This window comes from Hyla sarda, chromosome 9, assembly GCF_029499605.1.
Source record: "Hyla sarda isolate aHylSar1 chromosome 9, aHylSar1.hap1, whole genome shotgun sequence".
NCBI lineage: Eukaryota > Metazoa > Chordata > Amphibia > Anura > Hylidae > Hyla > Hyla sarda.
In genome coordinates, this window is record NC_079197.1 from 118,290,292 (window position 1) to 118,316,014 (window position 25,723).

A 25,723-nucleotide genomic window follows, 5' to 3' on the forward strand; every position below is an offset into this window, starting at 1 on the left:
CAGGGTTGCTTCTTTATTAAATACTCACATACAAAACTTTGTGCATGGGGGGAGGGAGGATCACATTGAGGGGGGTATTCACTGTCTGGCGACAGAATCTGTTTCCCCCCATGCACGAAGTTTTGTATGTGAGTATTTAATAAAGAAGCAACCCTGAAAAAAGAAGCCTTTGGTGAGTTTGCCGACTTTTTTCACCTTCTTGCACATTGAACAATATAAAAATACATTACTAATAAAATAAAAATAAAAATTTATTTTTTATTTTATTTTTTCATTTTTATTATTGTCGGCTACATTTTTAGGTCCCTGCCCACCCACATAAATTGATCCCTGTTTAAAAATTTACATTTAGAGATGAGCAAAGTTACAGTGATTCAATTTGCTACGAACCTCGTGGCTCGGCGTTTGCTGACTTTAGGCTACATAAATTAGTTCAGCTTTTCGGTGCTCCGGTGGGCTGGAGACTCTCTCCTAAGACTGTATCCACCTTTTCCAGCCCACCGGAGCACCTGAAAGCTGAACTAATTTATGCAGGATAAAGTCAGCAACTGCCGAGCCAAGAAGTTTGTGACGAATCGAATTAATGTAACTTCGCTCATCTCTATTTACATTAACATTTTTTTTTTCTAGTCTTTCAATTTTCTGAGCGGGTAGGGACGAGAAAATTCAGAGCTCAATATTAAAAATGAATGAGGAGTGCATTTCAATTTTTTTTTTCTAGTTTTCTTTCTAAATCATAATTTTTTTTATTTTCACTTTTTTAGCCCCATTTATTTTATTTTATTTTATTGGGCATTTAGATGTGCTGCCATGAACAATTGCGGGGATCAGAGATGAGTTATATGTATAATACAGTAGGCAAAAAAGTCTGAGTTTCCCTAATTTACCAAAAATCATACATTTACAGAGATCTTCTATCAGAAATCAAGGATACTTGAAATTGTAATTTGCGGAGGCAGATGGCCAGGACAATAATGTATGTATGTATTTAATGTAATTGTGAAGAACGATTGAAAAAAAAAAATTATGATTTAGAACAAAAACTAAAAAAAAAAAAAAAAATTATGAAATGCACTCCTCATTCATTTTTAATATGGAGCTCTGAATTTTCTGGTCCCAAAAATTGAAAGGCAAAAAAATGTTACTGTTAATTTTTAAAAAGGGATCACTTTTTATGGGGGTGGGCAGGGACCTAAAAATGTGGAAAGAGGCCATTTAAATGTAATTTTTTTTTTATTTTTTTGTAAAGTATTTTAATATTGTGTTTAATAAAGTTTGAGTGTGTGCGTGTTTCACTTGTTTATCTCAATTTTTTCCATGATGGGAGCAGTAGTACCTGTACTTATAGACAGATCGCCCCGGGTGCCGCTCCTGACACCCAATGCGATTGTCCTATCTATTGCAGAGATGGAGCGACTTTCTCCTGCACTCACTACACTCTGGCAGCCAGTGATGTGAATAGAATTAACATCAGATGGTTCTAGTCAATCACAGCTCTCTGCAGGAAATATGAATAATAGGAATATATACGGCATATACTCATACTACAGTGGGACTAGAGAAGAGAGGACGGACGCCCGTACCTATACATTATACAGGACAATGGCATCGGGTGTCAGAAGTGACACCTGCTGCGATCTGTCTATTAATGCAGGTGCTACAGCTCCCAGCATGGAGCAGAGTGTGTTCCATGTTGGGAGCAGTAGTACCTGCAGTTAAGGATATATCACAGCAAGTGTCACTCCTGACACCCACTGCAATTGTCCTATCTATTGCAGAGATGTAAGCGCAGGAGAAAGCCGCTTGTGTCTATACATTATACAGGAAGATGAAGAATATGATAATGAAGAAATTTGTTATTTTGAATCGAGTCAAAGTTCGGATTTGGTCTGAATCGAATTTTTCATGAAATTCAGAACAAATTTTACTTTGTCCGATTTGATTCGCTCATCTCTAGACATTACCATTGCAATAAATTGTAGATAGATCCAGTAAGCACCATTGGGGTTATTTATAAATAATGGTCTTGGTTAGATTATTTTTGTTGTTCATTTTGGCCATTGCTAACAATCTTATTGTTTCTTCCGTCTTTACCATTCCTTTTTTGTACCTTAAAAAATATACCTGATTGTTTCATATGGACAACTGCTTTACTTTTCATTTACACTTTTTTAATTTTTTTTACTTTTTATGTCTTTAAATGTTCTTATTCTTTACCTTATTCTCTCTCCCTCTCTTTCCCTTTGGCTTTTTGCAAACAGACAGGAGTAGTAATCTTTTTTAGACCTGGCCGGGAGGTGGTCTAGATTTGCATTTTTTTTGTTTGTTTTTTGCACCAGTTGGGTCAAAATTTGCGCAAAAAATCAAAAACACGCAGATAATAAATTCGTTACCACTTCATCTGTCCCTTTAAAAAACGGTCTAGAAACACCAAAATGTCAAAACGACGGATTTTAGAACTTGGGAAAAAAACGCAATTGGCACAAAAATTGCAAATGTAGAAAAAAAAAAGCAATAGAACACAATGATTAATACCTCCCCAGGAGATTTGAGCTTGCGGTTATAAAACCCTGTTATTTATTTAATTAGTTGACTTTACTAATTCATTTTCATATTAATTAATGATATTCCACAGCACCATAAGGAGAATATAATCATTAATTCACATCAATCCCTTTGCCAATTGGGGCTCAGAATGTAAATTCCAAAATAACCTGTCAGTATGTTTCTGGAGTGCAAGAGGAGACCAGAGCACCTAAAGGAAACTCACAAGAACATAGGAGAACAAACTCAGTGCATATGTGACCCTTTATTAGACCCTTGAAGGAGACTTTGTAGTACTAGGTAGTACTAAGTTTAAAAAAAAAAAAACAAGAATCAATTAAGTTCTACTTAAAACCCTACTGTGTTGATCCAGAGGAAGACAGACACTCCCCTCCCCATGAGGCTAATGTCAATTGCCTCATGACAGAAGAAAAATTCCTTCCTGACTCCAATATAACAATCAGAAAAAAAAAACTGTCTATCGCCGTAAAACTAGTAACCATAACCTGTAATAATATATTTTTTCAGCAAAACATCCGGGCCTCCTTGAACTTTTATTGATTCAGACATCATGTGAAAATTTTTTTTTACCGGCCTAGGTATAAAAAGATCGCTTGAATGATCTCTATATGGCTCTACATTTTCAAAATGCATTTCCCATTGCTTATATAGCACCAAGTTATTCCATAGTTCTGTGCAGAGATATAACTCATATCATTCTTAGTCCCCAATGGGGCTGCAATTCATTTTTCCCTATACACACATCCACCTAACAGCAAATTTTACATAAAGGACAAGCCTGAAGACGCCTGAAAATATAAAAAGAAAATACAAACTCAATGCCGATGTTCTATTTGAAAGTACTTGAACCCAGGACCTACTGGATTTTGCTTATATATTCCTGGTTTATTTATAATAACTTCTTATTAGATTATCTGATTTGTATTATTTTTACCTCTCTGTTTTATAAAGCAAATACCATTTACATCATTCATTCTCCTACATAATAGATTTTTTTTTATAACACCTTTATTTTAAAGTAATTGGCCTATTACCGTATATACTCGAGTATAAGGCGAGTTTTTAGCACGAAAAAATTGTGCTGAAAAACTCGCCTTATACTCGAGTATATCCTCGCCTTATACTCGGGCCCGGCCCCGGAATAGTCACGTTGCCTTGACGACGATGCAGAGGGACGTTCCTTACCAACGTCCCTCTGCGTCGTCGTCAAGGCAACTCCTCTATTCCGGGCCCAAAGCACGGAGAAGAGGCCCCCCGGTGAAGATGACAAGGGGATGATGACAGGCGGTGATGATGAAGGGGGATGATGACAGGGTGATGATAATGAGGGTGTTAATGAAGGGGGTCTGGATGATGACAAGGGGGATGATGTATTTCCCACCCTAGGCTTATACTCGAGTCAATAACTTTTCCTGTAATTTTGGGGTAAAATTAGGGGCCTCGGCTTATATTCGGGTCGGCTTATACTCGAGTATATACGGTATACAGAAACTTCACATTGAGCTGAAGCTCCTATTTGTTTTACCTACATGGAGTCTGTAAACCTTTATATTTACGTAGATGTAAAGCAAGAACACAACTAATTCAATCTGAATTTCTAATATGCATTTCCTAAATTTAGCCTTAGCTTTTATGCATTTTATTTTAGCCATAAATTGGTTTCCCCTAGCTACCAATCACTACCATTCCCTTTCATTTGCCAAAGCCTCTATACATTTTGTGTTAAATATGAAATTAGATTGTTTTTCTTGCTGCATTTCAGAAATTATAATAAACATGAAATGAATGACATCTTTTCAGAGTTAGCCACTTTAAAAAAGTCAATTTAATGTTACCACACTAAATCAGTAGCAACATTTATTGCAATTTACATAATTATATACTGATTTTACTTCCATATAGCTGAAGTTATATGTGCATTAAATATACTAAACAAGAAGATATTTGATTTAAAATACATATTTATTCTTTTGAGCTTTCCAATATATATATATATATATATATATATATATATATATATATATATATACATATACATTTCACAAAAAAATACATTACCCTGTATCTGTAAGTAGCTATTTTAATGTCCAGCTTCAAAATGTTATGATGTAATATCAATATTGGTTTGACTTTGTGTTTACTGTTTTACAGCTTGATTTCCTTAGATATTTTTTCATCTTTGGTTTATGATATGCATCATTTTAAACATAATTTAAAAGCCCTACTATTAAAACTGTAATCTTGATGCCTTAAATATGTTTAATAGCTCATTGTTTTAGGGTTGTATTAGTCATATATCACATTGTTATGCTACTGTTTGTTTTTTATTATCAGTAGGAATGTCATTTTTATTATCAGTAGGAATGTAAATTGCAAACCTTACTTATCATAAGAAATAAGGAACCATGAGGGAACGTTCCAGATCATGTGCTTTTCAGGAAAATGTAAGTGATTGGGGTTGTTTTGGTCCATTAAAAAAAAAAAATCATGCTGACAATATATATATATATATATATATATATATATATATATATATATATATATATGTATAAAGCCTGCTGGGCTGTATTTGTGCGAGGGGCGGAAGTAATTATCGCTCCCTGCACTTCCAGGTGGGGCTTATTGGGAACAGGTGGGGGCGTGTGTATAGAACTTCCCTCTCCTACAGGGTCGGAGCACATGTCATTTGTGGAATCTCTGCTTCCTGTGTCTGGTGTTTGAATCTCCCGCAAAATCTTCAGAGCTGCTGCTCACGGTGCGGAGGCCTCGCTGTTCATGAGTCTGGCTTGGGGGGGTGCAGGCGCGGCATCCTGGCAGCTCTGCTGGCTGTCTTATCTGGGGATGCTGTGTCTCACTCTGATTATAAGGTAATATTGGGCAGGTATGGTTCTGGCTGTCTCTGCCCGCAGCGGTAGTGGGGGCCAGGAGCAGCAAGCAGGTGAGTTAAATCGGTGCTGGGGGTGGTGCGGCCTCAGCATTTCGCGCAGCCCGCTAGCTGCCTCATGGCGACATGTGGACCGCCCGCCACCCGCACAGCTACAATTGTCTATGCCCCTGGGACAGGTTGCGGCAGCTGCCCAGTCCTCGTTATGCAGTCCTGTCAGCTTGTCTGCTATCGTTAATCTAAAGTATAGTGTAATGCTCTGCGTAGGGTCGTTTCAATATAACGTTTGCTGTATAAAGTGTGGTGCATTGCTCTGCAAAGAGTCGTTGCAATATAACTTTTGCTGTGTGCTACGGTGCTCTGCGGGGTATACGGTGCCCTTGCAGTATACGGTACAGTATAATGCTCTGCAAAGGGTCTCGTTACAATATAACATGTACTGTATAACGGTATAGTGCATTGCTCTGCAGATGGTCTTGTTACAATATAGTATACATGATATACAGTTATCTTGTAATACTCTGCAGATTGTCTCGTTACAATATAGTATACATGATATACAGTTATGGTGCAATAATCTGCAGATGGTCTCGTTACAATATAGTACATGATATACAGCTATGGTGATATGCTCTGCAGATGGTCTCGTTACAATATAGTATACATGATATATAGTTAAGGTGCAATGCTCTGCAGATGGTCTCATTACAATATAGTATACATAATATACAGCTATGGTGCTATGCTCTGCAGATGGTCTTGTTACAACATAATATATACTATATACAGTATAGTGCTATACTCTGCAGATAGTCTCATTATAAACAAACTTTATACAGTTAGTGCAATGCTCTGCAGATGGGATGGTTTCAATATAACATATTATATAGGGCATAGTGCAATGCTCTGCAGAGGGTCGTTACAGTTAGCATGTGCAGTGTGGTGCAATTCTCTGCGAAGGGTCTCGTTGCAACACAGGGTGGCATTTACTGTTTGGTGTGGTGCAATACTCCGCAGAGGATCATGTTGCAGGGTAGCATATGCTGTGTGTGGTGATGCAGTGCTCTGCAGAGTGTCTTGTTTAAATATAGTATACAGTAGGGTGCAATGCTCTGTAGAGATATAACAGGCTACATCTAATTAAATCATAGTATACACAGTGTAATACTCATTATTTGCACGATCATGGTATCCATACGGTTCATACGCTTGGTTATAATGGGCATACACGCATTACTGGCACAAGGTGCACACGAGTAGAGCATCTTCACGGTTTGATAACTCCATGAGTTTCTTATCATCCTTACTCTCATGGTTAATTCATATGCTTATGGCACGCTGCTCGTACGCGCATAGTATGTATACAGTTTCATGTGCTAATATAATTATATACGGTACATATACTCACTGACGATACATTCACAGCATTTATACTGTGCAACCTCGTTTATGCTGTTCACCTCATGGTTATTCTCTCACTCGCTGGTGTTTTACACGGTCCACAAACTTGGCATTTATGCTGTTCACATATTCTTGGCATGTTCATGGTCTTACGTTCTTTCTACCATGTTACGTTCATGGCAATCAAACACCTCGTAATTATCACTGGTTCATACGCTCCAAGTATCATTCGGTTCATATGTTAATTGCATTTTCATACTGGTTACGGCAGTGTACTGCATATAGCAATTATAGGGTTCATATACTATGGCAGTTATAGTGGTCACACGCTCACGGTTCTTAAGTTGTTCACATGTTCACATTCATACACGCAGGATTCATACGCTCATGGCAGTTATATTGGTCACACAGTTATGGTTTTGTTGTTCACACGTTCATCGCATTCATACACGCAGGTTTCATACGGTTCTCACACATAGTGTCATGCTATTTCGTGCAGTTGTGGCCACGCGCTCATAGCATGTTCACAGCATTATACTGCTCATAGTACTCATACCTCATAGCATCATACCACATATTAATTCGTAGCACATATGCTCGACGCTTATACTGCACATGTACTTGTAGCATTTATACTGCACATACACATGGCCTACATCAGGCACATACGCTCTTAGCATTGATATTGCAAGTATACTCATAGCAATATACTGCTCATAGTATCATACCACTATACGCGCATAGCATTTATACCACATATACGCTCGTTGTATTCATACCACAGACCTGTTCACATCATGTATATTGCACATAGAATTGTAGCAATACACTACACGGACATTCGTAGCATTCATTCTGTACATACGATGGTAGTCATTATTATGCTGACACGTTGTAGTACTTATTCTACGTACATGTAACATTCATTCTGTTATGTTCTCTGCACTAACATCCATAGCGTTTACTGTACATGGGTAATGGTATTTATTCTGCATGTTCATCCATAGCGTCTACACTACACACATGCTCCCGTAGTTTTACTGTACGTATGTTCATAGCATTCATTCTATGTATTCGTGCATAGTCTTTTATACGGAAAGTTCACTCAGGTTTGTCAGGATGTTGCCCTATTGCCTGACTCCTCTTCAGGTTAAGGGGTCAATGTCAGTTGCTACTGACTCGTTCAGAGCAATTGCATTGTTGTTTATTGTCATGACCTGACAAGTTCTCAGGTCAGATACAACCTCCTCTGTTGTATTTCACAAATACGTTATCAGTTAGTTATAGTACACATATTCAACTATCCGACACAGGTACTCGTTCAAAGGGTGGTCATCCTTTTAGTGGCACTAATCGGCTGTTCAATACCCGGTCACCTGACTCGTTCCGTCAGGGGTTGAATCGCGGTTATAACTGACTCACATTCAGAGCAACCACTTTCAGGAATACTCACAATGTTAACCTGTTGCCTGACTCCTCTTCAGGTTAAGGGGTAATGTCGGTTGCTACTGACTCGTAGCAATTTTGTCGCTGGTGTATTTGTTATGACCTGACACGTTTTCAGGTCAGATACAACCTCATCTGTTGTATTTCTATTTCGTTATGGTACACAGATTCAACCATCTGGCATAGTTGCACGTTACACTCATAGTCTGGTAGTCTGGTTACGTTCATAGCTTTATTTTGTTGTACTGCACATGGGTAATAGTTTTTTTGCATTTCCATCCTTAGAGTCTACACTACACATATGCTCCCGTTGCTTTTCTGTACTCATGCTCATAGCTTTCATACTGCATATTCGTGCATAGTGTTTATACGGAAAGCTTATACAGCTTTGTTAGGATGTTGCCCTATTTGCCTGACTCCTTCAGCTTAAGGGGTTAATGTCGGTTGCTACCGACAAATTTTCAGAGCAATTACATTGTGGTTTATTGTCATGACCTGAGACGTTCTCAGGACAGATACAGCCTCCTCCGTGGTATTTCATGACCACGTTATCAGTTACTTATAGTAGACATATTCAACTATCCGGCATAGTTGCACGTTGTCTTTTATCTTTTTAGATATATGTTGTTTACACTTTATTTTCTAGGCATGTATGCTGTACTCATAAGGGTGTTAGAGCATAAATTCATAACGTTCCTTACGTTTTCATGGTACTTACGCTCCCAGCTTGTGTATGAGACATGCACCAGTACACATCATGTGTTGCATACTACCATAGTTGTATGCGGGTAGGTTATTATGCGCATTCGTTCCTAGTGTTGAATAGCAGTTGCACCTCTGGCAGTACATATATTTACAATACACGATAACAGTATTCATATTGTGCTTACATTCGTTGCAGATATATCAAACACATATTCTTAAACCTCCTACGTCTGCAGGGGGGGATGCAACACATAGGTTATTGTTACAGACATGTCTCAGAGCAATAACATATTGAGTAGCGACTTGTAGTTGGGTATACTTTTAGCAGGTTATGCCGTACATACGGTTAACATGTTTCATGCGGTGCACACAGTGGATGTAGATCATTTTGTAAGGGTATTGGACACAATTGGTCATTTTTGTTACTGACACGCCTTCAGAACAACACGCCATATTTGTTATGACCTGACTCGTTTTCAGAGCAATTTTGTCGTGTGTTATATTTGTTATGACCTGACACGTTTTCAGGTCAGATACAACCTCGTCTGTTTTATTTCTCGATGACGTTATCATTTCGTTATAGTACACAGATTCAACTATCCGGCATAGTTGCACATTCTCTTTTTAACCCCTTAAGGACACAGGACGTAAATGTACGTCCTGGTGAGGTGGTACTTAACGCACCAGGACGTACATTTACGTCCTAAGCATAACCGCGGGCATCGGAGCGATGCCCGTGTCATGCGCGGCTGATCCCGGCTGCTGATCGCAGCCAGGGACCCGCCGGCAATGGCCGACGCCCGTGATCTCGCGGGCGTCCGCCATTAACCCCTCAGGTGCCGGGATCAATACAGATCCCGGCATCTGCGGCAGTTCGCGATTTAAATGAACGATCGGATCGCCCGCAGCGCTGCTGCGGGGATCCGATCATTCATAACGCCGCACGGAGGTCCCCTCTCCTTCCTCCGTGCGGCTCCCGGCGTCTCCTGCTCTGGTCTGTGATCGAGCAGACCAGAGCAGGAGATGACCGATAATACTGATCTGTTCTATGTCCTATACATAGAACAGATCAGTATTAGCAATCATGGTATTGCTATGAATAGTCCCCTATGGGGACTATTCAAGTGTAAAAAAAAATTTAAAAAAATGTAAAAGTAAAAGTAAAAAAAAAGTGAAAAATCCCCTCCCCCAATAAAAAAGTAAAACGTCCGTTTTTTCCTAATTTAAAAAAAATTTTTATAGACATATTTGGTATCACCGCGTGCGTAAATGTCCGAACTATTAAAATAAAATGTTAATGATCCCGTACGGTGAACGGCGTGAACGAAAACATTTTTAAAAAGTCCAAAATTCCTACTTTTTTAATACATTTTATAAAAAAAAAAATTATAAAAAATTTATTAAAAGTTTTTTATATGCAAGTGTGGTATCAAAAAATAGTACAGATCATGGCGCAAAAAATGAGCCCCCATACCGCCGCTTATACGGAAAAATACAAAAGTTAGAGGCCATCAAAATAAAGGGATTATAAACGTACTGTTATGCCGAGAGCTCCGGGTCCCCGCTCCTCCCCGAAGCGCTCGCAGCGTTCTTTAATTCGCAGCGCTCCGGTCAGACCTGCTGACCGGGTGCGCTGCGATATTGCTCCCAGCCGGGATGCGATTCGCGATGCGGGACGCGCCCGCTCGCGATGCGCATCTCGGCCCCCGTACCTGACCCGTTCCCCGTCTGTGTTGTCCCTGTGCGCGCGGCCCCGCTCCTTAGGGCGCGCGCGCGCCGGGTCTCTGCAATTTAAAGGGCCAGTGCACCAATGATGGTGCCTGGCCCAATCACCTAGATTAGTTTCCACCTGTGCACTCCCTACTTATACCTCACTTCCCCTGCACTCCCTTGCCGGATCTTGTTGCCCTTGTGCCAGAGAAAGCCTTTCCTTGAGTGTTCCTAGCCTGTGTTCCAGACCTCCTGCCGTTGCCCCTGACTACGATCCTTGCTGCCTGCCCTGACCTTCTGCTATGTCCGACCTTGCTCTTGCCTTATCCCTTGTACCATGCCTATCTCAGCAGTCAGAGAGGTTGAGCCATTGCCGGTGGATACGACCTGGTTGCTACCGCCGCTGCAAGACCATCCCGCTTTGCGGCGGGCTCTGGTGAAAACCAGTAGCTACTTAGAACCGGTCCACCGACACGGTCCACGCCAATCCCTCTCTGACACAGAGGATCCACCTCCAGCCTGCCGAATCGTGACAGTAGATCCGGCCATGGATTCCGCTGAGGTGCCGCTGTCAAGTCTTGCCGACATTTCCACGGTGATCGCCCAGCAATCCCTAATGATCACCCAACGAAATCACCAGCTGTCATACTTGACCACCGTGACACAGCAACTTCAGTCACAGATACAGCAACTGCTGCCGCAGATACAGCAACTTCAGTCACAGACACAGCAGCTGCAACAGCAACAACCATCTCCTCCGCTGGCTCCTGCAACTCCTCCGCAGCGACCGGCCGCTCCTAACCCCTGCTTGTCCCTGCTGGACAAATTTGATGGGGACTCTAGACTCTGCCGTGGTCTCCTGCCTGGGAAGGCCCTGCCATGTGCCACACCGCTCGGAGCACCTCTCTCACAATATCCTTTGCAATCCACCCCTGTGCCTCCCGCCGAGGAGGCTATGCAAGTGGATCGGTCTCGCCTGACCCCTGAAGAGAGGACTCGCCGCAGAAAGAAAGAAGATTTACTTCTATACTGCACTGTGCGTTACCGCACAGAACCCCTGCTCTTGAGCATGGAACTGCATCTCGAAAAAATTGAACTTTTTGTTTTGCCCAAATGCTCCTCTGAAGTTCTCCTCGGTCTGCCATGGCTCCAACGCCACTCCTCTACCCTTGTCTGGACCACCGGGGAGATCAAGAGCTGGGGTGCTTCTTGCCACAGAAAATGCCTCATGTCTGCTCCCAGTCCCGTCAGTCAAACCTCTGTGTCTCCCCCTTTACCTGGCCTCCCCAAGGCCTATCTGGACTATGCTGTGTCTCCTCCTCACAGCCCCCGTCCTGTTAACACTCTGCCCCGTGCCAAGCTTGACCCTCTTCCCTCCCTCCCCACTCCCACGCCTTCTTGTGTGCCCGCTGTTGATGAGGTTTCCCGGGGCTTCGCCACCGTCTGGAAAAAGACTCTAAAATCCCTCATACTAGCCTCATCCCGGGTGAAGAAGCTTGCCGAAGAAAAAAGAAGAACTCCTCCTGTTTTTGTGTGGCTCTCCACCAAGTATATCCGCTTCCGTATCCCCAGTTTTAATCTGGGACCACGTTATCTTGGACCCTTTGTAGTTAAGTGCTCAGAGGAGAGATCTTGGGAACCTGAGGACAACATCCTGGACAAAAGTCTTATCCTCAGGTTCTCAGGCTCCAAGAAGAGGGGGAGACCCAAGGGGGGGGGTACTGTTACGCCGAGCGCTCCGGGTCCCCGCTCCTCCCCGAAGCGCTCGCAGCGTTCTTTAATTCTCAGCGCTCCGGTCAGACCTGCTGACCAGGTGCGCTGCGATATTGCTCCCAGCCGGGATGCGATTCGCGATGCGGGACGCGCCCGCTCGCGATGCGCATCTCGGCCCCCGTACCTGACCCGTTCCCCGTCTGTGTTGTCCCTGTGCGCGCGGCCCCGCTCCTTAGGGCGCGCGCGCGCCGGGTCTCTGCAATTTAAAGGGCCAGTGCACCAATGATGGTGCCTGGCCCAATCACCTAGATTAGTTTCCACCTGTGCACTCCCTACTTATACCTCACTTCCCCTGCACTCCCTTGCCGGATCTTGTTGCCCTTGTGCCAGAGAAAGCCTTTCCTTGAGTGTTCCTAGCCTGTGTTCCAGACCTCCTGCCGTTGCCCCTGACTACGATCCTTGCTGCCTGCCCTGACCTTCTGCTACGTCCGACCTTGCTCTTGCCTTATCCCTTGTACCATGCCTATCTCAGCAGTCAGAGAGGTTGAGCCATTGCCGGTGGATACGACCTGGTTGCTACCGCCGCTGCAAGACCATCCCGCTTTGCGGCGGGCTCTGGTGAAAACCAGTAGCACCTTAGAACCGGTCCACCGACACGGTCCACGCCAATCCCTCTCTGACACAGAGGATCCACCTCCAGCCTGCCGAATCGTGACACGTACTAATTTGGTTAAAAAGTTTGTGATTTTTTTTAAGCGCAACAATAATATAAAAGTATGTAATAATGGGTATCATTTTAATCGTATTGACCCTCAGAATAAAGAACACATGTCATTTTTACCATAAATTGTACGGCGTGAAAACAAAACCTTCCAAAATTAGCAAAATTGCGTTTTTCGTTTTAATTTCCCCACAAAAATAGTGTTTTTTGGTTGCGCCATACATTTTATGATATAATGAGTGATGTCTTTACAAAGGACAACTGGTCGCGCAAAAAACAAGCCCTCATACTAGTCTGTGGATGAAAATATAAAAGAGTCCTTAAGGCCAAAATGGGCTGAGTCCTTAAGGGGTTAAGGAGGGCCAGCATTTAGTTGCAGATATATTGTGCATTTAATACACAGTTACATGACTCATTTCTTTAGGATCGGGGATTGAATCGTGGTTGCTGCTGTCTCATTTCAGAGCAATTGATTTGACATGGTTATGTAGGTAATCTGACACGTTTCAGATGGCATACAATCTCAATATGGCATTTCACACTTACGTATTTGAAAAAAAAAGAAAAAAAAGTGGTTTACAAAGACCTGTGACGTTTACAGGCACGATTATTTCACAAAGACCTGTCATGTCTACAGGCTTGATGGTTCCGCGGGGACCTGTGACGGGTTCAGGCACGACGGTGTCACAAAGACCTGTCAGGTCTACAGGCATGATGATTCACCTAAACACTGGTCACGTCTACAGGTACGTTGCTCACGCAGGGAGCTGTCATTTGCAACGGGTCATCACTTCCAAGTCCAGTTGGGTCAGTACAGTGGCTATTTAGGTATGTTTGTTGTTACAGTCTCAATCAGGTAAGGTGCCTTCGTGAACTTTGTCAGGCGACATGACCCACACGGTCTATCAGGTAGATAGGTATTTCTTGTCATTTACCTGTCAGTTTAGTTTTTGCCTCTTAAATAGCAGGGGATTGGTGCTTGTCAGACCGGCCATGAAGTTAGCCTTTCATTAATAGGTATAGTTCAGTTAGTATATTTGGCAGGGAATGTTATTCTCAGGTTGATTCTTTACAGATGGACGTTACTACCACGGTTTCAAAGGTATGGTTACCACCTCTAGTAGTCACTAGTTGGTCAGGGCTACTCTTTCAGCACACTAGGTATAGTCTACTTCGGGTATGTGAAGATTAATGCTGGATGTAGGATGTTTTATTTCAGGAATTGTATTCATCCTAGCTTGGTTGCTTTTTGCCCTCTATAGGCGTGCCATCATTGCGCGGTTATGGCACAACTCAGACCGCTATGCTAGGGTAAGATCTTGTATAGGTATGTAGGCAATCTTTCCTGTCACTAGTACACGTATGGAGCCCCGAACACAAGTATAAAGCCTGATGGGCTGTATTTGTGCGAGGGGCGGAAGTAATTATCGCTCCCTGCACTTCCAGGTGGGGCTTATTGGGAACAGGTGGGGGCTTGTGTATATAACTTCCCCCTCTCCTACAGGGGCGGAGCACGTGTCATTTGTGGAACCCTCCCAACCCTCCCTTATCTTATTCCTTCACTATAGTGCATGCCCTCTATAGGCGTGCCCTCCTTGTGCAGTTATGGCACAACTCAGACTGCTATGCTAGGGTAAGATCTTGTATAGATATGTGTGTTCCAGCATCACTTCAAAACCGCTAAAGATATAATCATGAAACTTGGCACACATGTTACTTATATGTCAACAACAAACATAGGGTAGGTAATTTAACCCTTACCCACCTACATTTGCGAGAGTCAAGGTTGTTATTTAAAGTCCCCTACAAGTCTATGGGAAATATATGTTACTACATAACTTCCAAACAGCTGGAGATATTTCGATAATACTTGGTCACATGTTACTTATATGTCAAATAAAAATATATAATAGTTAAATCAACCCCTAACCTGCCCCCATATGTGAAGGATGGGGTTTTTGTCCCATGCAAGTGTACAGGACTTCTGGAGCCTTACTCCACAGGCTCCACTCTGCATCTCCTGGTGAATGTGTCAGTCTGGCTGGTAAGCCACACCCTTCCTGCAGGCCATGTCCCATCTCACAAAGACACGCCCACCATCTAAGCCACACCCCTTTTATTTTCAGCTTACAATATCTTTACCACAACGCAGCCCCACCTGAGGACGGGATATGAGGATTCAAAATGAGGATTAGCTATGGGGACGGGATATGAGGATGGGATATCAGGAGGGGATATGAGGTCCGGATATAGGGACTAGAGATGAGCGAATCAAAGCTGACAAACCCAAATTTGTTACGAATTTCAGGAAACATTCGATTTGAAACGAATGCGAATATCACCATGAATCTATCATGCAAATCGCTTCATTAAACTCCATTTACTGCGGTCCAGGCTCCAGGGCATCTAAAATGGCGGATCCACATGTCAGTACATGGGGCAAGGAACGCTGGGAAGGCGGGAAGGGAAGTAGGCAGGATGACCCTGAATCACATGCAGGATGCAGGCTATCAGCAGCCAGTCACCCCTGCGATGTCACAGCCCTATATATACGGCAGCCATTTTGCGGCTCGTCATATCATTCATTACACTGCATAGAGATAGGACGGACATCGCTGAGTGTTGTTACATAGAAAAGCTCATTCCAGCAGCGTTTCACATTCTAGTTACATCAGCGTTCGGATGGACAGAGGGCAGTTCTTTAGCGCATTTTTCTGCCCTCATCAGTGCATATCACATGCGTAAGTCTAAGTAGTATACTATTTTGTACCTGTTAATCTGTCAAGGGCCTACATACTGCGAAAGGACAGACAAAAGTAATCACTGGCTGGAGTTTTACATAAATACAGAGTTTTTAGGCGTACTGTAGCGCATTTTTGTAATATTTTTTACCTGTTAATCTGTCAAGGGCCTACATACTGTGAACGTTCAGGCAAAAGTACTCACCGGCTGGTATTGTACTCAGATACTTTTTTAAGTGTACTGTAGAGCATTTTTCTGCCATCATCAGTGATTACCACATACCTACATCTAAGTAATGTACGTTTTTGTATCTGTTAATCTGTCAAGGACCTAGATACTGTGAAAGGCAGGCCAAAAGTGTACACCTGCTGCTGTTCTAGACAAATACTGTTTTAAGCGTAGTGAAGTGTATTGTACTCCCCTCATATACGCACTTACGCAAGTATGTCAGGCAGAGATGTGCCAGGACTTGCACAGAGGAGTGGCAGAGGCCTAAATCCTTCAGGCAGAGGTCTCAGCAGACTAGGGGCGAGTGGCAGCAGGAGTCGCAGCAAGAGGCCTGAGCTCCCGTTATCAGCTAGCGGCCGTGTCTCGACCAGCAACGCATCTGCCGTTGTAGATTGGTTAACACGGTCATCCACTTCATCACAAGTGACATCTGACACCCCCAATCAACAGTCGGTGGGTTCCTCAGATACAACCCTCAGTTGGCATGGCCAGGGAATAGTCCCTGTCCTCCCATTGCCTCTGTCCTATGCTGTACCCTCCCCTACAGAAGTATCTTATGCTGTGGGTCCAGATTCATTACTCACTGAGGACGATCTAATAGAGGACAGTCAGCAACTACTGCCCAGCCAAGAAGTGGAGGAGACATCCGCCGCTTCCTAGTGATGAGGAGAGTGACGTGGGAGGCGGTATTGCCAGGGTTTATGGTCCTGAAGCAGACACTGTTGAGGAACCTGAGGAGGACATCAGCGACGTGCAGACGCTTGTTGATGATGAAGAAGCCGATCGCAATTGGGAACCGGGTGCAGAAGGGGCTTCATCATCATCAGGAGAAGAGAGTTGCAGATTGCCCGTGAGGCAGCGATGGCGGTGGCATGGTTGGCAGTCAGTATGGTGGCAGAAGTGGAAATTCAGGAGCCAAACATGCCCAGGGGAGACCACTCGCTTTGAGGCAGCCTAGTAGTACAGCGGTTCCTGGAGATGGCGGCAGTAGCAATAAATTAATGCGGACTGTTGGTGGGAGAATCAGCTACTCGGCGGTATGGCAGCTCTTGATCAAGCATCCGGAGGAGGTTCACATAGCCACATGCAAAATATGTCGGTAGAAGGTGAAGCATGGCCAGGGTCCCAATGTTGGCACCACAGCCCTGCGTAAACAGTGGGCTCAGTGGAGCACAGTTTAGGTTTCACCAAATGGGCGTTTTTTCTAGTAATCTGACAGGAGAGGAGGAGCAGGAGCATCCAGAGGAGCTAGTGGGTTATGAGGAAGGCGAGAAAAGAGGACACAGACTCACCGTGGCAGTATGCAATGGAGATGGAGGCAGGGAGTCCCTCCGAGTCACTTGCACAAATGGCATGATGCATGCTCAACTGCTTGCGTAGTGACTGCCGAATTGTTACCATTCGGCACCAGGATGACTTCTGGATCTCCACCTTATTGGACCCTTGCTACCACCACAAAAAAGGGCCTTTTTTACACTCACTGAGAGGGAGGACAAAATGACCTACTACAGAGGTATCCTATGTAGTCAGTTTGCCGATGCCTATCAGCGCCATCGTCCATCCTCTCGCAGGTCTGAATTGGGGGGCCCCTGCGCTCACCTTCCACTACCATGGCTGCTGGGGAGGGGTGGGTTGGCAGGAATAGCACCAGCTCCATCAGCAGCAGCCTGAGTCTACAGTCGCTGATGAATAGCAGGTACACCTGGAGCAGGACCTGAACCAGCAGGTGGTGGCATACCTTGACATGCCCATGCCAACACACTGTTACGCCGAGCGCTCCGGGTCCCCGCTCCTCCCCGGAGCGCTCGCCACATCCTCGCTACTGCAGCGCCCCGGTCAGATCCACTGACCGGGTGCGCTGCGATACCGCCTCCAGCCGGGATGCGATTCGCGATGCGGGTGGCGCCCGCTCGCGATGCGCACCCCGGCTCCCGTACCTGACTCGCTCTCCGTCGGTCCTGTCCCGGGTCTCTGCGATTTAAAGGGCCACTGCGCCACTGATTGGCGCAGTTGTTCTAATTAGTGTGTTCACCTGTGCACTCCCTATGTATACCTCACTTCCCCTGCACTCCCTCGCCGGATCTTGTTGCCATTGTGCCAGTGAAAGCGTTTCCTTGTGTGTTCCTAGCCTGTGTTCCAGACCTCCTGCCGTTGCCCCTGACTACGATCCTTGCTGCCTGCCCCGACCTTCTGCTACGTCCGACCTTGCTCTTGTCTACTCCCTTGTACCGCGCCTATCTTCAGCAGTCAGAGAGGTTGAGCCGTTGCTAGTGGATACGACCTGGTTACTACCGCCGCTGCAAGACCATCCCGCTTTGCGGCGGGCTCTGGTGAATACCAGTAGTAACTTAGAACCGGTCCACTAGCACGGTCCACGCCAATCCCTCTCTGGCACAGAGGATCCACCTCCTGCCAGCCGAATCGTGACAGTAGATCCGGCCATGGATCCCGCTGAAGTTCCACTGCCAGTTGTCGCCGACCTCACCACGGTGGTCGCCCAGCAGTCGCAACAGATAGCGCAACAAGGCCACCAGCTGTCTCAACTGACCGTGATGCTACAGCAGCTACTACCACAGCTTCAACAATCATCTCCTCCGCCTGCTCCTGCACCCCCTCCGCAGCGAGTGGCCGCTTCCGGCCTACGACTATCCTTGCCGGATAAATTTGATGGGGACTCTAAGTTTTGCCGTGGCTTTCTTTCACAATGTTCCCTGCACTTGGAGATGATGTCGGACCAGTTTCCTACTGAAAGGTCTAAGGTGGCTTTCGTAGTCAGCCTTCTGTCTGGGAAAGCTCTGTCATGGGCCACACCGCTCTGGGACCGCAATGACCCCGTCACTGCCTCTGTACACTCCTTCTTCTCGGAAATTCGAAGTGTCTTTGAGGAACCTGCCCGAGCCTCTTCTGCTGAGACTGCCCTGTTGAACCTGGTCCAGGGTAATTCTTCCGTTGGCGAGTACGCCATACAATTCCGTACTCTTGCTTCCGAATTATCCTGGAATAATGAGGCCCTCTGCGCGACCTTTAAAAAAGGCCTATCCAGCAACATTAAAGATGTTCTGGCCGCACGAGAAATTCCTGCTAACCTGCATGAACTCATTCATCTAGCCACTCGCATTGACATGCGTTTTTCCGAAAGGCGTCAGGAGCTCCGCCAGGATATAGACTTTGTTCGCACGAGGCGTTTTTTCTCCCCGGCTCCTCTCTCCTCTGGTCCTCTGCAATCCGTTCCTGTGCCTTCCGCCGTGGAGGCTATGCAAGTTGACCGGTCTCGCTTGACACCTCAAGAGAGGACACGACGCCGCATGGAGAATCTTTGCCTGTACTGTGCCGGTACCGAACACTTCCTGAAGGATTGTCCTATCCGTCCTCCCCGCCTGGAAAGACGTACGCTGACTCCGCACAAAGGTGAGACAGTTCTTGATGTCAACTCTGCTTCTCCACGCCTTACTGTGCCTGTGCGGATATCTGCCTCTACCTTCTCCTTCTCTACCATGGCCTTCTTGGTTTCCGGATCTGCAGGAAATTTTATTTTGGCCTCTCTCATCAACAGGTTCAACATCCCGGTGACCAGTCTCGCCAGACCCCTCTACATCAATTGTGTTAACAATGAAAGATTGGACTGTACCGTACGTGTTACGCCGAGCGCTCCGGGTCCCCGCTCCTCCCCGGAGCGCTCGCAACATCCTCGCTACTGCAGCGCCCCGGTCAGATCTACTGACCGGGTGCGCTGCGATACCGCCCCCAGCTGGGATGCGATTCGCGATGCGGGTGGCGCCCGCTCGAGATGCGCACCCCGGCTCCCGTACCTGACTCGCTCTCCGTCGGTCCTGTCCCGGCGCGCGCGGCCCCGCTCCCTAGGGAGCGCGTGCGCCGGGTCTCTGCGATTTAAAGGGCCACTGTGCCGCTGATTGGCGCAGTTGGTCTAATTAGTGTGTTCAACTGTGCACTCCCTATGTATACCTCACTTCCCCTGCACTCCCTCGCCGGATCTTGTTGCCATCGTGCCAGTGAAAGCGTTCCCTTGTGTGTTCCTAGCCTGTGTTTCAGACCTCCTGCCGTTGCCCCTGACTACGATCCTTGCTGCCTGCCCCGACCTTCTGCTACGTCCGACCTTGCTCTTGTCTACTCCCTTGTACCGCGCCTATCTTCAGCAGTCAGAGAGGTTGAGCCGTTGCTAGTGGATACGACCTGGTTACTACCGCCGCTGCAAGACCATCCCGCTTTGCGGCGGGCACTGGTGAAAACCAGTAGTAACTTAGAACCGGTCCACTAGCACGGTCCACGCCAATCCCTCTCTGGCACAGAGGATCCACCTCCTGCCAGCCGAATCGTGACAGTAGATCCGGCCATGGATCCCGCTGAAGTTCCACTGCCAGTTGTCGCCGACCTCACCACGGTGGTCGCCCAGCAGTCGCAACAGATAGCGCAACAAGGCCACCAGCTGTCTCAACTGACCGTGATGCTACAGCAGCTACTACCACAGCTTCAGCAATCATCTCCTCCGCCAGCTCCTGCACCTCCTCCGCAGCGAGTGGCCGCTTCCGGCCTACGACTTTCCTTGCCGGATAAATTTGATGGGGACTCTAAATTTTGCCGTGGCTTTCTTTCACAATGTTCCCTGCACTTGGAGATGATGTCGGACCAGTTTCCTACTGAAAGGTCTAAGGTGGCTTTCGTAGTCAGCCTTCTGTCTGGGAAAGCTCTGTCATGGGCCACACCGCTCTGGGACCGCAATGACCCCGTCACTGCCTCTGTACACTCCTTCTTCTCGGAAATTCGAAGTGTCTTTGAGGAACCTGCCCGAGCCTCTTCTGCTGAGACTGCCCTGCTGAACCTGGTCCAGGGTAATTCTTCCGTTGGCGAGTACGCCATCCAATTCCGTACTCTTGCTTCCGAATTATCCTGGAATAATGAGGCCCTCTGCGCGACCTTTAAAAAAGGCCTATCCAGCAACATTAAAGATGTTCTGGCCGCACGAGAAATTCCTGCTAACCTACATGAACTCATTCATCTTGCCACTCGCATTGACATGCGTTTTTCCAAAAGGCGTCAGGAGCTCCGCCAGGATATGGACTTTGTTCGCACGAGGCGTTTTTTCTCCCCGGCTCCTCTCTCCTCTGGTCCTCTGCAATCCGTTCCTGTGCCTCCCGCCGTGGAGGCTATGCAAGTTGACCGGTCTCGCTTGACACCTCAAGAGAGGACACGACGCCGCATGGAGAATCTTTGCCTGTACTGTGCCGGTACCAAACACTTCCTGAAGGATTGTCCTATCCGTCCTCTCCGCCTGGAAAGATGTACGCTGACTCCGCACAAAGGTGAAACAGTTCTTGATGTCAACTCTGCTTCTCCACGCCTTACTGTGCCTGTGCGGATATCTGCCTCTACCTTCTCCTTCTCTACTAAGGCCTTCTTGGATTCCGGATCTGCAGGAAATTTTATTTTGGCCTCTCTCATCAACAGGTTCAACATCCCTGTGACCAGTCTCGCCAGACCCCTCTACATCAATTGTGTTAACAATGAAAGATTGGACTGTGCCGTGCGTTACCGCACGGAACCCCTCCTAATGTGCATCGGACCTCATCACGAAAAAATTTAGTTTTTGGTCCTCTCCAATTGCACTTCCGAAATTCTCCTTGGACTACCGTGGCTTCAACGCCATTCCCCAACCCTTGATTGGTCCACAGGAGAGATCAAGAGCTGGGGTACTTCTTGTTTCAAGGACTGTCTTAAACCGATTCCCAGTACTCCCTGCCGTGACCCTGTGGTTCCTCCTGTAACCGGTCTCCCTAAGGCTTATATGGACTATGCTGACGTATTTTGCAAAAAGCAAGCTGAGACTTTACCCCCTCACAGGCCTTTTGACTGTCCTATTGACCTCTGTTACGCCGAGCGCTCCGGGTCCCCGCTCCTCCCCGGAGCGCTCGCTACACTCTCGTTACTGCAGCGCCCCGGTCAGATCCACTGACCGGGTGTGCTGCGATACCGCCTCCAGCCGGGATGCGATTCGCGATGCGGAAGGCGCCCGCTCGCGATGCGCACCCCGGCTCCCGTACCTGACTCGCTCTCCGTCGGTCCTGTCCCGGCGCGCGCTGCCCCGCTCCCCAGGGCGCGCGCGCGCCGGGTCTCTGCGATTTAAAGGGCCACTGCGCCGCTGATTGGCGCAGTGGTTCTAATTAGTGTGTTCACCTGTGCACTCCATATATATACCTCACTTCCCCTGCACTCCCTCACCGGATCTTGTTGCCCTTGTGCCTAGTGAAAGCGTTCCCTTGTGTGTTCCTAGCCTGTGTTCCAGACCTCCTGCCGTTGCCCCTGACTACGATCCTTGCTGCCTGCCCCGACCTTCTGCTACGTCCGACCTTGCTTCTGTCTACTCCCTTGTACCGCGCCTATCTTCAGCAGTCAGAGAGGTTGAGCCGTTGCTAGTGGATACGACCTGGTCACTACCGCCGCAGCTAGACCATCCCGCTTTGCGGCGGGCTCTGGTGAATACCAGTAGTGACTTAGAACCGATCCACTAGCACGGTCCACGCCAATCCCTCTCTGGCACAGAGGATCCACCTCCTGCCAGCCGGCATCGTGACAACCTCCTCCCGGGCACTACTCCACCCCGGGGCAGAATTTATCCTCTGTCCGCCCCAGAGACTCTTGCTATGTCTGAATACATCCAGGAAAATTTAAAAAAGGGGTTTATCCGCAAATCCTCCTCTCCTGCTGGAGCTGGATTTTTTTTTGTGTCCAAAAAAGATGGGTCCCTACGTCCTTGCATTGATTACCGCGGACTTAATAAAATCACGGTAAAGAACCGCTACCCCCTACCTCTTATCTCTGAACTCTTTGATCGCCTTCAAGGTGCCCACATCTTTACCAAACTGGACTTAAGAGGTGCATATAATCTCATCCGCATCAGGGAGGGGGACGAATGGAAAACTGCATTTAACACCAGAGATGGACACTTTGAGTATCTGGTCATGCCCTTTGGCCTGTGCAACGCCCCTGCCGTCTTCCAAGACTTTGTTAATGAAATTTTTCGTGATCTCTTATATTCCTGTGTTGTTGTGTATCTGAACGATATTCTGATTTTTTCTGCCAACTTAGAAGAACATCGCCAGCATGTCCGCATGGTTCTTCAGAGACTTCGAGACAATCAACTTTATGCCAAAATGGAGAAATGTCTGTTTGAATGTCAATCTCTTCCTTTCCTAGGATACTTGGTCTCTGGCCAGGGACTACAAATGGACCCAGATAAACTCTCTGCCGTCTTAGATTGGCCACACCCCTCCGGACTCCGTGCTATCCAACGTTTTTTGGGGTTCGCCAATTATTACAGACAATTCATTCCACACTTCTCCACTATTGTGGCTCCTATCGTGGCTTTAACCAAGAAGAATGCCAATCCTAAGTCCTGGTCTCCTCAAGCGGAAGACGCATTTAAACGGCTCAAGTCTGCCTTTTCTTCTGCTCCCGTGCTCTCCAGACCTGTCCCATCTAAACCCTTCCTATTGGAGGTTGATGCCTCCTCAGTGGGAGCTGGAGCGGTCCTTCTACAAAAAAATTCTTCCGGGCATGCTGTTACTTGTGGTTTTTTTTCTAGGACCTTCTCTCCGGCGGAGAGGAACTACTCCATCGGGGATCGAGAACTACTTGCCATTAAATTGGCACTTGAGGAATGGAGGCATCTGCTGGAGGGATCAAAATTTCCAGTTATCATTTTCACCGATCACAAGAATCTCTTCTATCTCCAGTCTGCCCAACGGCTGAATCCTCGCCAGGCCAGGTGGTCGTTGTTCTTTGCCCGTTTTAACTTTGAAATTCATTTTCGCCCTGCCGACAAGAACATTAGGGCCGATGCTCTCTCTCGTTCCTCGGATGCCTCGGAAGTAGAGGTCTCTCCGCAACACATCATTCCTCCTGACTGTCTGATCTCCTCTTCTCCAGCCTCCATCAGGCAAACTCCTCCAGGGAAGACCTTTGTTTCTCCACGCCAGCGTCTCGGGATTCTCAAATGGGGTCACTCCTCCCACCTTGCAGGCCATGCGGGCATCAAAAAGTCCTTGCAACTCATCTCTCGTTTCTATTGGTGGCCGACTCTGGAAACAGATGTTGTTGATTTTGTGCGGGCCTGTACTGTCTGTGCCCGGGATAAGACTCCTCGCCAGAAGCCTGCTGGTCTCCTTCACCCTCTGCCTGTCCCCGAACAGCCTTGGTCTCTGATTGGTATGGACTTTATTACAGACCTACCCCCATCCCGTGGCAACACTGTTGTTTGGGTGGTCGTTGATCGATTTTCCAAGATGGCACATTTTATTCCTCTTCCTGGTCTTCCTTCAGCGCCTCAGTTGGCAAAACAATTTTTTGTACACATTTTTCGTCTTCACGGTTTGCCCACGCAGATTGTCTCGGATAGAGGTATCCAATTCGTGTCAAAATTCTGGAGGGCTCTCTGTAAACAACTCAAGATTAAATTAAACTTCTCTTCTGCTTATCATCCTCAATCCAATGGGCAAGTAGAAAGAATTAACCAGGTCCTGGGTGACTATTTACGGCATTTTGTTTCCTCCCGCCAGGATGACTGGGCAGATCTTCTACCTTGGGCCGAATTCTCGTACAACTTTAGAGTCTCTGTATCTTCTGCTAAATCCCCATTTTTCGTGGTGTACGGCCGTCACCCTCTTCCCCCCTCCCTATTCCCTTGTCCTCTGGTTTGCCCGCTGTAGATGAAGTGACTCGTGATCTTTCCACCATATGGAAAGAGACCCAAAATTCTCTTTTACAGGCTTCATCTCGCATGAAAAAGTTTGCCGATAAGAAAAGAAGAGCTCCCCCCATTTTTGCTCCCGGAGACAAGGTATGGCTCTCCGCTAAATATGTCCGCTTTCGTGTCCCCAGTTACAAACTGGGACCACGCTATCTTGGTCCTTTCAAAGTCTTGTGCCAAATTAATCCTGTCTCTTACAAACTTCTTCTTCCTCCTTCTCTTCGTATTCCCAATGCCTTTCATGTCTCTCTCCTTAAACCACTCATCATCAACCGTTTCTCTCCCAAACTTGTTTCTCCCACTCCTGTTTCCGGTTCTTCTGACATCTTCTCAGTGAAGGAGATACTGGCCTCCAAGACGGTCAGAGGAAAAAAAATATTTTTGGTTGATTGGGAGGGCTGTGGACCTGAAGAGAGATCCTGGGAACCTGAGGACAACATCCTAGACAAAAGTCTGGTCCTCAGGTTCTCAGGCTCCAAGAAGAGGGGGAGACCCAAGGGGGGGGGGCACTGTTACGCCGAGCGCTCCGGGTCCCCGCTCCTCCCCGGAGCGCTCGCAACATCCTCGCTACTGCAGCGCCCCGGTCAGATCTACTGACCGGGTGCGCTGCGATACCGCCCCCAGCCGGGATGCGATTCGCGATGCGGGTGGCGCCCGCTCGCGATGCGCACCCCGGCTCCCGTACCTGACTCGCTCTCCGTCGGTCCTGTCCCGGCGCGCGCGGCCCCGCTCCCTAGGGCGCGCGCGCGCCGGGTCTCTGCGATTTAAAGGGCCACTGCGCCGCTGATTGGCGCAGTTGGTCTAATTAGTGTGTTCACCTGTGCACTCCCTATGTATACCTCACTTC